The sequence below is a fragment of the Solea senegalensis genome, linkage group LG2, assembly GCF_019176455.1.
Source record: "Solea senegalensis isolate Sse05_10M linkage group LG2, IFAPA_SoseM_1, whole genome shotgun sequence".
In the NCBI taxonomy this organism is placed as follows: domain Eukaryota; kingdom Metazoa; phylum Chordata; class Actinopteri; order Pleuronectiformes; family Soleidae; genus Solea; species Solea senegalensis.
In genome coordinates this window covers 35,800,346-35,812,718 of record NC_058022.1, presented here as the reverse complement: position 1 = coordinate 35,812,718, position 12,373 = coordinate 35,800,346, and positions in this window count along the sequence as shown.

Below are 12,373 nucleotides of genomic sequence, written 5' to 3'. Positions count from 1 at the left end.
GTTCCAGTTTGGTTAAAGCTTATTCGACGACGGCAGCGCGTCACAACTCCACACAAAACTCTTGTGGTTTCTTTCTGATTTGGGGAAAATGTTTGGACTAGAAAACTGTTCAGAAAGTGGTTTGATGTGAGGCTCGCGTTCATCTGGCCAAGCAAATATGATGACGCACTTCCTCTCAGTCTCAGTCTCAGCTCGTCATGGCTGCTCTGGAGGACGGAGACGTGTGAGGAAACATCGTTTACTGTATTTACACTTTTTTTTAAGTGTTGAAAATCTCATGGTGTTTTGTTGCGTGTGTTTGTGCTGCGCTTACATTTCCACATCTGAGAACGATCAGCGTTTCCACGGCGACCAGGTTGGGCGTGTGTGTGTGTGTGTGTGTGCGTGCTGGGAACTTGATGCTTTATTGAGGGGCTGAGATGTGCTTGCTCAGTGCAATAAGCCATTGTTTGAGTTGGCACGGCGCGGTGCACCCCGCGGTCTGTGCCATGAAAGGCTTTCTGTTAGATGCCCGAGTGCTTATTGTTGGAAAAATTGTCCCCTGAAAAATTAGCATAGAAGAATCCAAAATGCATAATGTTCTGCAAATGACAGCTGCTTAGCTGAAACAAAGGAAGCAAAATGGCTTTTGGTTGCGCGGCACTTGTTATGGTAATGAACCCCCCTGCCTGCCTTTATGGGCTGCACCATACAAATCATGGATCCTTTTTTTTTATTTTGCATTGTTGTCCTGCGCGTTCTTTATCGTCAACCTGAGCGTCTCCAAGTTCCTGTAATTCATCTTTTCTCATAAAAAAGCCATTTGGAACCTGTTAGAGTCTGTGAAACTGTGACCAAAGGGAACGTTTTTACATCCAGAAAACTCCAAAAAATAGACATTTGAAGTAGAAAAGTGACGAGAATGAAGCTGAAAATGTCCTCGTCATGTGAGCGTGTAACACCGTGAGTCCTATATGTAAACTTGACTCCCTGAGAAAGAAGCTTTGACTCTGAGAAAAGGTCCCAGCTCGTCTCTCACCAGGCACTGTTGCCGGTATTTAGTATGCTAATCTATTCTCTCTGCTAATTCACTGCCGGGGCCTGAGAAACAAAAAAAAAAAAAGAGAAAGAAAGAGAGAAAGAAAGTGAGCAGTGAAAAGGATCAGGTTTCAGCAGCGCCGCGCGGAGCCTAATGACCGGCAGATTAATCATGGGACACGTGGAGCCGCTGTCACCGCCGACAACTTCCTGTCTCTCACTGTAAAACATCAAACATCTCACAGAGGTCAGAGGTCATCTGTAGATATGCAGGAGCCTCATGTCATCAGTATCTGAGAATCAGTCACACTGAAATGTCAACAATCCAGAACTTTATTTTACCAAAAGTCAAGACAAAACAAACGTTTGTGTAAATGTTTACAGAAACTTTCCCTCAGACAAACTGTTATGACTGAAATGGTTACGTTGTGAAACTTCTCTCAAGATAAATGAAACATTTCCAAACTCTGTGTGAGGAAACTTTTCCTGAGACAATATGCAGTGTGCATTCAGATGACACCACAGACACTGCCCCGGTGCATTGTGGGATTTGTGGTCTGTGCATTAACGATCTCAGCCTCCTTTTAGAAGAAGAACCTCTCAGACCAGGCGTTGCCAGTGTTCCGGCTCTCGGCCCCCGCTGATTTCCCACCCCGCCATAAATCGTGAGCAGAGCTTTGGAAAAGGTTCTGGAGGCGGAGCCAGGTCCAGATGATGACGGTTTTGGGAGATTCCTGTGAAAACATGGACGGCTCTGTTTCTGCCACGTTCACAGTGTGTCTTTATGCCAGTTTCGGGGCCTGTTGCTCAGCGCTGAAAGAAATGGGCAGCGCTCGCCTCTGGCTCTTTGAAAATTAAGCTGCCGTAGCACGCCCATCAGCCCATTGTCCGCCGAGCGGGGAGCCAGGCGTTTGGTATTCCCGGCACAGAGTGGCTCTAAACTTTGGCCTTCGCTGTGTGCATTAGGAACCCGGCCCACTGCCATTCCAATTCTCTCCCTCGGCTTTCCAACTCAATCTCGCGCCGTGCCCTCGCCGCTCGACCCCGCCCCCCCCCCTTCCTCCGTGCAAACCGTTTGCCTTTTTGCTGGCCATCGCCCCAGAGGACATGTTGTTCCAGTTATGCTGCGATGTGGGAGACTTCCAGCATCCTGACACATCTCAACTACTGTCCATGTGACCCTGAGGCAGCAGACGGGCGAGAAGAGAAGCCATTTGTTTTCCTTTTTTGTGCCCCGCAATCATCAAAGCCGGCACAGAGGCGTCTCACCTGTTTTCTGCTGAAAACGTCCCTTTCATATCAGCCCTGCAGCTGGTTTCTGTCGCCGCTCTCTGCCGTGATTAGAAGGCGGCAGACTGCGGTCCTGCCCCTGCAATGTGACGGAGAGATGGTGATTTATTTACCCGACGTGACATCTCATCCAAACTGACAATGACACTTGTCCTCTGTAATAATGGAGGACACTGACTGTGTCTGTGGTGTCCCTTTAGACGCTCAACGGTCCATAATGTCCTTACAAAACTTTCATATATATCTACGATGCTTTAAGATCTCGTTCACGTCTTCATCTCACTGTGAGACAGACTTTTCCAACCGGACACTGAAGTTTGTAAACCACTCACTCACCCACACCAAACCCCATTGAGAAATTTGGCAATTGAACATCCCAGCACACTGGAGTTGTTGATTCACTGCTGCCTCCATCACTGACTTCACATGTGGTTATTTGTGACTTCAGTGCTTGAAATCCTTTGTTCAGATTCACCTCAATGACACAAAGTGACCACACGAGGCAGCAGTAGACCAGCAGCTCCTGTGTCCCGGTGAGCTAAAATCACTGGTTTTCTCTATGGGCTTTGGTGTGGGAGAGTGAGTGGTTTACAAACTTTAAGTTTCCTGTTGGAAAAGTCTGTCTCACAGTGAGATAAAGACGTGAACATGTTCTTAAGACATGGTAGACTTAAGCTGACATAGATTTTATGAGGTGCGTCTGTCTGTCATACAACCACATTTTAAAAACCCTGTTGTGGAGTCGTCCTCCTGTTTTGTTTACCTCCTCATGGAAGGCTAGTCCACATGCCTTCGTGCAGAGACCTGCATCCGTCAGTCCGCAGTAGACAAGTCCACATGACTGAGTGACACCGCGTCATGTCCAGGCGTCTTCATGTTTGTCTTCATCAGCTCAGCGAGAACAACACGAGCATCAGCCGCTTTGTAACGCGTTGTTTTAGCAGAAACCTGTGTGTTGTAATGGTTTCTGTTTTCTGTGAGGAATTAGGAAGCAAGCGGAAAGATCAAGACAGATTAACTAGATTAATTAATTAGACTAATATGTGATTTTATTTTGTTTTTATTTAGTTTTTATTGAGTCAGCAGAGAAATGCTGCTGACTCATGTGTTCGCCCAGGGGGCGCCGTGCTCCAATGGACGACCTGTGAGTGATGGACAGAGCTGGAGGTGGAGACACTGCCTCACTGTGTTCAGACCACAGCCACTCTGTTCAGGCCCCATGGGGGGGCCACCGGGGGCCCCAGAGGCCCCGCAACAAATCTCCCAATTGTATTCCCCCCAAACGCTCCCCAGAACATGCCACATGATCCTTATCAGGCTGCCTTTTAAGTAAATATACACCCCGACATACATTAACATAAATTATCACAGCGCATTAGGCCGCGGCGGTGATTGCAGCTCAAACTGCAGCTTTATTTCATCACTAACTAACACTGGTGCTCCAGGTCAGAGCGCCATCGTCGTCTCTGCCAGTGTTTGTTCACGTGGCCTCAGACGCCGTCAGACGTGATGTCACTCACTCAGCAGCATGTTCACATTCAGAACAGAAGGAAAGCTCCATCTTGAACCGGTGCCATCAGTGTGTGTGTGGCTCACATGTTAGCACGTGCTATTACCAGGTCAGTCCGTGATCAGAAACAAGCGAGGTTAAATGAATGTTGGCACTGGTTTTTGGTGATGATTCTTTATATAAATACGTGGCTTTGAGTGAAGCAAAGGAAGAAAATAAAACACATTAATACACACGTTTATCCTTTTATTATAAACCACAATCATGTTCATACTTCACTGTGTTCATTCATAAACCTCCACTGCTGCTCTTTATACACATGGCTTTTGGTGGAAATGTTTAGAATTCTGTAAATATGTGGTCAAATCCTGTTTCTACACATCGTGATGATTTTTACAAGGAAAATTGATGATATTTGGATGCGGGTGGCTGTTTGTTGCAGTAAAAACTCTGGATGTAGAGAAGAATTAAAAGTGTTTACGTCGTGGGATTACGTACGTGGGATTGTGCGAGTCGCTCATTTATCTCTCAGCTCCTGGTCGTACAGTTCAGAGCTTCAACCGCGACCACACGGCTCCACAGCCATTCAGCCAATAATCTGCTAAGTGTGTGGTTATAGAGAAAAATGATTCAACGCCAAATCCGCACTAAGACAATAATGGCGTTTTCATACTCCTGCACAAATTCGCTTAAGTCTCTTAATTATATGAGCGGTACAGTGTTTTGGCGAGCGCCTTCTTCAGTGATGAAGTCACTCATACCAGGAGATTAAGACACTGGGAGGCCCTGACCTTAAAAAAACAGCAGCAGCAGCAGCAGCAGCAGCAGCACGGCGGCTCACTGCTGACCCATGATGAAGCAGGTGAGATGAACTGAGATGCCTTCACCTTATAGAGAGGAAAAAAGAGAAGAAAACAAACAGCCCAATCCAAACCAGGTGTGAGAGGAAAACAAAGCCGGGTCTGTGCGACAGAAAAAATGCTGCTGCTGCTGCTGCTGCTGCTCCTGCTGCTCCTGCTGCTCCTGCTGCTTCCTCCGCTGTTAACGACTTTATCGCAGAACCACGATTAATAATGCAGCAAACACAGGAAGCGGCGGATTGAGACAGGAGAGCAGTTTGACATGAAGGAGGAGGAGTGACGAGAAACAAACTCTGACATGGACCAGAACCTGCTGCTTTATGACCAGAGACAGCACTGAGGGTCAGTGAGGTCACTGCTTTTGACCAAACTGCACAGAAGCATAAAACTATACAACCAATTTTTAACAAACCATTTCCAACAAATTTGACCATGTAATGGGTCAGATTATGGAACATTTTATTGTTAATCCCACGTACAATCAAACTATGTACATGCAGCAGAGAGTTTGACATGTGACTCTATTCTGTCGCTGAATGTGTTTTAAAAATGAATTTCTTCCACTTGCAGCTGCTCCGATCAGCTAGCATGGTTTCCAGCCTATAATCTGTGTGAGATTAAGGTGTAGTTTCCTTTTTGTTGTGACTCTTAAAGATGTCACAGCCACATCCCCCATGTTTGTTTAAATGTGTATAATTTCCACTGACGGTCACATGACCCTGGCATCTGTGAGCCTCGTAAAGTGCTCTGTGTTTCAGTCTGGACTTCCTGTTAATGCCCTGTATGTTTTCAGGTGTTAGTGTGGATGTGGAGCTGAAAGTGTTGTGTGGATGACGCCTGCGTGGTTTCATGTTTCCGTGTGAGACCACCAGCAGATCCTACTCTTCAACACACACACACACACACACACACCACATGTTACTGTGTCCTGACTGCGTCCACCCGAGGTAACAAGCTGGTTAGCGATTAGAGATCGGGATCTGGTTTAGTTTTCAGCGTGGACGAGGACGGCAAAACCTGAGGAACGGCAACAAGAAGCTCAGTGTGCTCCCACTCTCTGTACCCCAGCCTCAGCCCCAGCCTCAGCCCCAGCCTCAGTTTTTCCTCCTCCAGCGATCCATCAGGCCGAGCATGACACGAGAACTGCAGCCCCTGAATGTCAGGGCAATCAGAGACTCAATCACAGTGGGAACCACACTTCCAACACATGTGTGCAGGAGTTCCCCCGAGGGCCCCAGATCCGCACAACTAATGAGAGAGAATATGCGTGCCCCACAAGTACAGACCCGAGAGAGACCACGCCGCCGCAGCAGCAGCAGCAGCAGCAGCAGCAGCAGAAACACCTTAAATCAGCCAAACTCCACTCCTGTTTCCTCACTTTGACCCTTTACTCAGAGACGATCAGCGACAGGAGCCGACCTGCCCAGACACGACCTCTGAGCAGGGAAAAGCAAACGAGCCGGGGGAAGCGCGCTCAAACGAGACCGAGCTCTTAAATAACATTGATGTGAGCCTGGAGAGACACGTGGCCTGATTTAGATAATGGATGTCCCTGTTTTTTTCTTCCTCTTTAAATGACTGTCGATTATTCACAAGAAACATTTCAAGTGAGAACACAATGCTTAATTGGGAGTTACCAAGAAAAGCAAACTGTCCCTCATTGTTCTGTTCTGCAACTTGCCTTGTCCTACTTTCCTCGGGCTGTGGCTGCAACAATGGAAACATCAGAATAAAAAAGACGTGGTAGCAGAGGAGGAGGAGGAGGAGGAGGAGGAGGAGGAGGAGGAAAGGTGTGAGGTAACAGGTATGAATCTGGAGACAGAGACACACAGAGAGAGAGAGAGGGAAGTTGTCTTCAGCGTCAGAGTTGGTGGTCAAGTGGAGTGTGTGTGTGTGTGTGTGTGTGTGTGTGTGTGTGTTCAGCGTGTCATCGGGGCTCATTCTGGATGCTCTAATGCGTTTGGTATGTGTCTCCGTGTGTGACCCAGAAACACGGATCAGCATCAGGCTTAATCAGGCAACAAAACTGTACACGTATGAATGAGGCTCTCATTAACGGAGGTGGACCATGATGATGATAATGATGGTCCGGTGACAAATGCTCACCAGATTAACCTCATGAATAATCATCAGGCCGACACATCATTCTCTCTCTCTCTCTCTCTCTCGCTCTCCACACCAATCTTCTTCTTCTTCTTCTTGTTGCTCATGAATATTCATGAGTGGAGGACGCTCTTCTCTTCAGCGTTGTGGGTCAGTTTGTCGCGGTGATCCAGCAGCAGCAGCAGCAGCAGCAGCAGCTCAGGCTTAACCAACCATCTGGAGTGTTTAAGGAACACAATGAGCCACACCCCCCACCCTCCAAAAAATGAGCTACATCACCGCTGACCATAAATTCATATTTAAAGAGATAATACCTGGAAGCAGCCTTGGCTGTCAGCAGAGGCTCAAGGAAATGAACGTTTCAGCCAATTAACATAAAATCTACATCGACAGAAGTCCACGATGTCTTAAGAACATGTTCACGTCTTTATCTCACTGTCAGACACACTTTTCCCACAGTAAACCACTCACTCTCCCACACCAAAGCCCACAGAGAAAACCACTGATTTTAGCTTGCAGGGACACAGGAGCTGCTGGTCCACTGCTGCCTCGTGTGGACACTCTGTGTCACTGAAGTTAAAGTGAATGTTGAATTTGAACTTCCTGGTGGTTTATAAACTTATGATTGTGTCCCACAGTGAGATAAAGCTGACGTAGATTTTATTTGATACGTCTTTTGTTAAGTGGCTAAAATTAAGTTTTGGAGGCTGAAGACTCGTCGCAGTAAAATCAAACTGTTCAACTGTTTAGAGTTGTTGTTGTGAGACTTTGAGGCTGTGACTCATCATCATCATCATCATCATCATTGTCCCTAAAATATCACACTGTGATATCCATAAGTGTTCTGGGGCGGGACGACAGTGGACAAATGCCTGCAGTGTGAGTCAAGAGGAATCTGAATAACGACAACAACAACAACATGAGCACCAGGAGGAGGAGACCACAAGACTCCTCCTCCTCCTGTGGACCAGAGAATCCACACCTGGAACTCCGACCATGTTCCGTCACAATACTCGTCTTCTTCTTCTTCTTCTTCTTCTTCTTCTTCTTCTTTGTTCACGTGGTTTTTCTTAAAGTTGATGGGTTTTATAAAAAGCAGCCTGGACTCATTAACTGTGTCCAGAGTTGTTTTTCTATTCTCTCTCTAAATGAGTTGAATGAGTTTGTGGGGAACACTGTGTCTCCTTGTGACTAATATGGAGTTACATTTGTGTTTTACCTCTGACATTTAAATCTTCACAAACACAAATCATGACTTCAAATATTGAGTTACAGCAATATGATATAAATCATAATAGTCAGAAATTCTGCTTCCTTTGTGAGGAAAGTTGAATTGAAATTGAAAATGTCAAAACTCTGATTAAACAGATAAATATGATGTATTTCTTCATAGTTTGAGACGCTAAATAACAGATGAACTCAGAATGTGATCATAATATTAAAAAGACTGAAACACAGAGGGTTCTTTAGACAAATTAAGATTTATTTTTTCTGTCATCGATGATTTTCTACAAGACGACAAAGTTACAGGAAGAAAAACTACGTTTATTCCAACTTTTACTTGACTTTTGTTTCCAATTAAACTCCTGGAGATGACACAATAAACTCTGTCTTTAAAGAGTTTAAAGACAGAGTAAATGTTGTCATTATTTATTATCTCATAATATTGACATGAAAAATGGAATTTTTGATGAATAGTCTATTTTTCAGAAATTAACTTCCATACTTAAACGTATCTGAAGAAATGTTATTTCATAATATTGGACCTGCAAAAATGAGATTGGATTATTCTATTATTCATCTATTATTATTATCTATTACTTTTCCATTTTGTCATAGACGGATCACTCGGTCGAAAATCATTTAAAAAAACTCTGTGACCGGCAGACAAACTGTAACTGACCGCGGTTTGTTATGAGTTAGAGCTGTCAATCACACGCTCGTGTGTGTGTGTGTGTGTGTGTGAGCTGCTGATGAGGCTCAGGATGGAGCGGCCGATGCCTCGGGTGAAAGAGACGAGAGAAAAAACTAAAACCTGGAGATGCACCGTGCATATTTTGATAAGTGCAGTGGAACATTCCAGTCATTCTCCACCATAAACTCCTGAGAAGGAGAAGGAGCAGAGGAGGCCACAGGCCACGCCCCCCGCGCAGCTGCTATCCCTGCCATGTTTTCTCTGTTTAATGCCCACTCAGAGTTGGCGTCCACATCGCACTTACACGTGTTTATGTTTCTGTGGAAAAATGCTGCATCGTCCACATTTCGAGCAAATTCTTGACTTAATTTGGTAACAACGCAGTTTCACTGTAAACGTTCAGGAATAAAAGGAAAGTTCAGGGGTTTTTTGTGTGTGAAGTACTGACACCTGCACTCACACTCAAAAAATAGACTTTAACCACTTCACTAAATGTTTGGCTGATAAAATCTCTGTCATGTTACATGTTCGCATCTTTATCTCACCGTTAGACAGACTTTTCCAACAGGAAACTGAAGTTTGTAAACCACTCACTCTCCCACACCAAAGCACATAGAGAAAATCAGTGATTTTAACATCACACACACACAGGAGCTGTTGATCCACTGCTGCCTCCATCACTAAGTCCAAATGTCTTATTTACACAGCAGCTCCTGGGTCTATGTGAGCTAAAATCACTGGTGGGGATCACATTTCTGAGATATCACTTTTATGAGGCAAAAAATTGTGATTTCAAACCTTGATTTTGGTCATCTCTGAGTCCAAGTGGATGTTTATATCAAATATAATAGGATTCTGTTGGAGCTGCAGGAGGAGCTCATGAAACTTGGTTTAGAAGATAGATTAAATAATGGTAGAACTCTGAATAAAGGGGGAGGAGCCAGTAGCCATTATGTGGACTGACTGGTGGCCGCTCGTCTGGTTCTTGTGATCGCATTATCTCAAGAACACTCACTCTCCCACACCAAAGCCCATAGAGAAAGTGATGAGAGTGATTTTAACATCACAGCACACAGGAGTTGTTGATCCACTGCTGCCTCCATCACTAACTTCAAATGTCTTATTTTGTCAAATTCGGGATTTAAAGTCCTTTGTTGGGATTGACCTCAGTGACACAAAGTGACCACACGAGGCAGCAGTAGAGCAGCAGCGAGCTAAAATCACTGGTTTTCTCTCTGGGCTTTGGTGTGGGAGAGTGAGTGGTTTACAAACTTCAGTTTCCTGTTGGAAAAGTCTGTCTAACAGTGAGATAAAGACCGTGAACATGTAACATGACAGAGATTTTATCAGCTGAATCTTTTGTTGGTGGTTAAAATCGAGTTTTTGAGAGAACGTGTGAGTTTGCAGGTGCAGGTGTTGCTGCTACTGCTGCTGCTGCTGCTGCTGCTGCTGCTGCTGCTGCTGCTTCTGCTGCTGCTGCTTCTGCTTCTTGGAAACACGAGACATTTCTTACCTGAGGTGAAGTCAGAGTGAGTGATGGAACTTAATGACGCATGAAAATAAGAGTCTTTTAACATGAAAAGCTGTCTGTTTGAAGCACTTCTTCTTCTACTTCTTCTTCCTCGTGTGAGAAATTCACCGTTTCTTCTTCCACATCTTGAATTGTAGTCGTTGATTTTGTGTACCTGTGCATGGCCTTGAAATACCACATTTCCTCTGGGAGTGCATCAACTTTCCCCTTGATTTTCCCTCACATCAAAGCTCCTGTTGATATTCCCAACGTTCCATGGGAACTGTGGTGGGCGGAGTGGCCTCGCGTGTCTCCTGAGTTGGACGGTCATGTGACAGTGGTCAGGTTTTCCATAAGTACAGACGTATGTCCCTCGCTGACCTACAGACAGCTGAGAGGACGCTGAGTTCACTGACACGGTGCAGGTGTCGGAACGTCCTGAGAGGCTGATGATTTATCGATTCTAGAACGATCGATCATCGACTGACAGGCGTATAAACTCATTAAAGTTGACATAGAATGTTTGTATCGCACATATATGTTAGTTATGGAGGTCTACTTACATATATGAACTTGTTTTCATGATTAAAAACCTCCTAATCGCTGCCTCACTGACACTCTCGTCAGCCGCGCTGTTTCAGACCAAAACCACACCCCCAAAATGTGGACTGTGTTGTGATTGGCCAGCCAACCAGAGCTTTCCCACTGTCCTGTGATTGGCCAGGTACCTGGAAGTGACGTAATAGATAGGCCAGCTCGGTTGAATGTACGCAACCGGATGAGGCCGCACCAGGAGGCGCTATGGTGGTGAGAGGAGTGGTGAGGATTTCTGATGATGACATCAAAATGAGGAAGTGCCGATCCGCTTCGCAGAGCCCAGGAAAACAATAAAAGTCTATTTTCTCAGCAGTGGCTGAACTGTTTGTTCGAGGTCATGACGCAGATACACACACACAAACGCAGCGTTAATTGGAGCTTCCGGTCTATGTGGCCTTTAATCATCAGGATATAAAGACAATCAATGACTGCATGTAAAGACCATCTTTGACTTTATATTTCATAACCTGTTCATCAGGCAGCCAGCAGGGGGCAGCTGAGGTGACTGTGTCGTCTGTGTCAGGAGGTGAACTGACTTTAAACACAGTGTCATTATTGTTGACACACTGACTTGTTTTTATTGTGTAATTGTCTGCTGTGTGTGCGTGTTTTTAATTCTGATCACCACCACAGTTACGTGATCTGAGCTCCTGTCTCCAAACCCTGGCCGCGGGCGACAGCCTCTCCACGCTGTCAGTCATGGTGAACGTGTGATTGATGGCTCCTAACCTCTCCCAGTCCTGAAACAAATTACATGTGCAGCTCTGTCTCATAACTCATAACATAACCAGTCCTGGTCCCCGCGAGTCCTTCACTGTCAGAACACGAAGCGTTCCAGGCTGCCGGGTTTTCAAACCTCAGCGTCGGGTGTTTCTCTGGAGCTGGGTGCGCGTGTGTCATTAACATTCCTGTGTTTTGCGGTGGACCTGCTGATGCCGAGCGACATGATGAAACAGCTCTGTGTGTCACCTGACATCACCACAGAGTCGCAGCTCTGTAATCTACACTCCTGCACACGCCGCACGACCACGGAACTGCTTCTGATTATAACTCATTAATATTCACATCACATATCTTCATAATTATGTTTTTCACGTCTTTATCTCACTGGTAGACTGAAGTGTGTAAACCACTCACTCTCCCACACCAAAGTGATTTTAACATCACTGCGGCCTCCATCACTAACTTCTAATGTCTTATTTAATAAAATTCGGCCTTTGAAATCATTTGTTCAGATTGACCTCAGTGACACAAAGTGACCACACGAGGCAGCAGTAGAGCAGCAGCGAGCTAAAATCACTGGTTTTCTCTGTGGGGTTTGGTGAGGGAGAGTGAGTGGTTTACGGTCTTCAGTCTAACAGTGAGATAAAGATGTAGACATATTTATTAAGATATCATAGACATATTTATTGAATTATTCCTCCTTTAAATTCACCCTTTGTGATTTATAAGCAAATTTAACTGTAACTTCCAGTCGTATTGATTGATTACTGCAGCTGCTTAGTGTAACTCTCTCTCTCTCTCTGTGACTCTCTGTGATCCAGTTTCATTCCAGCTTCAGGAAAAAAAAC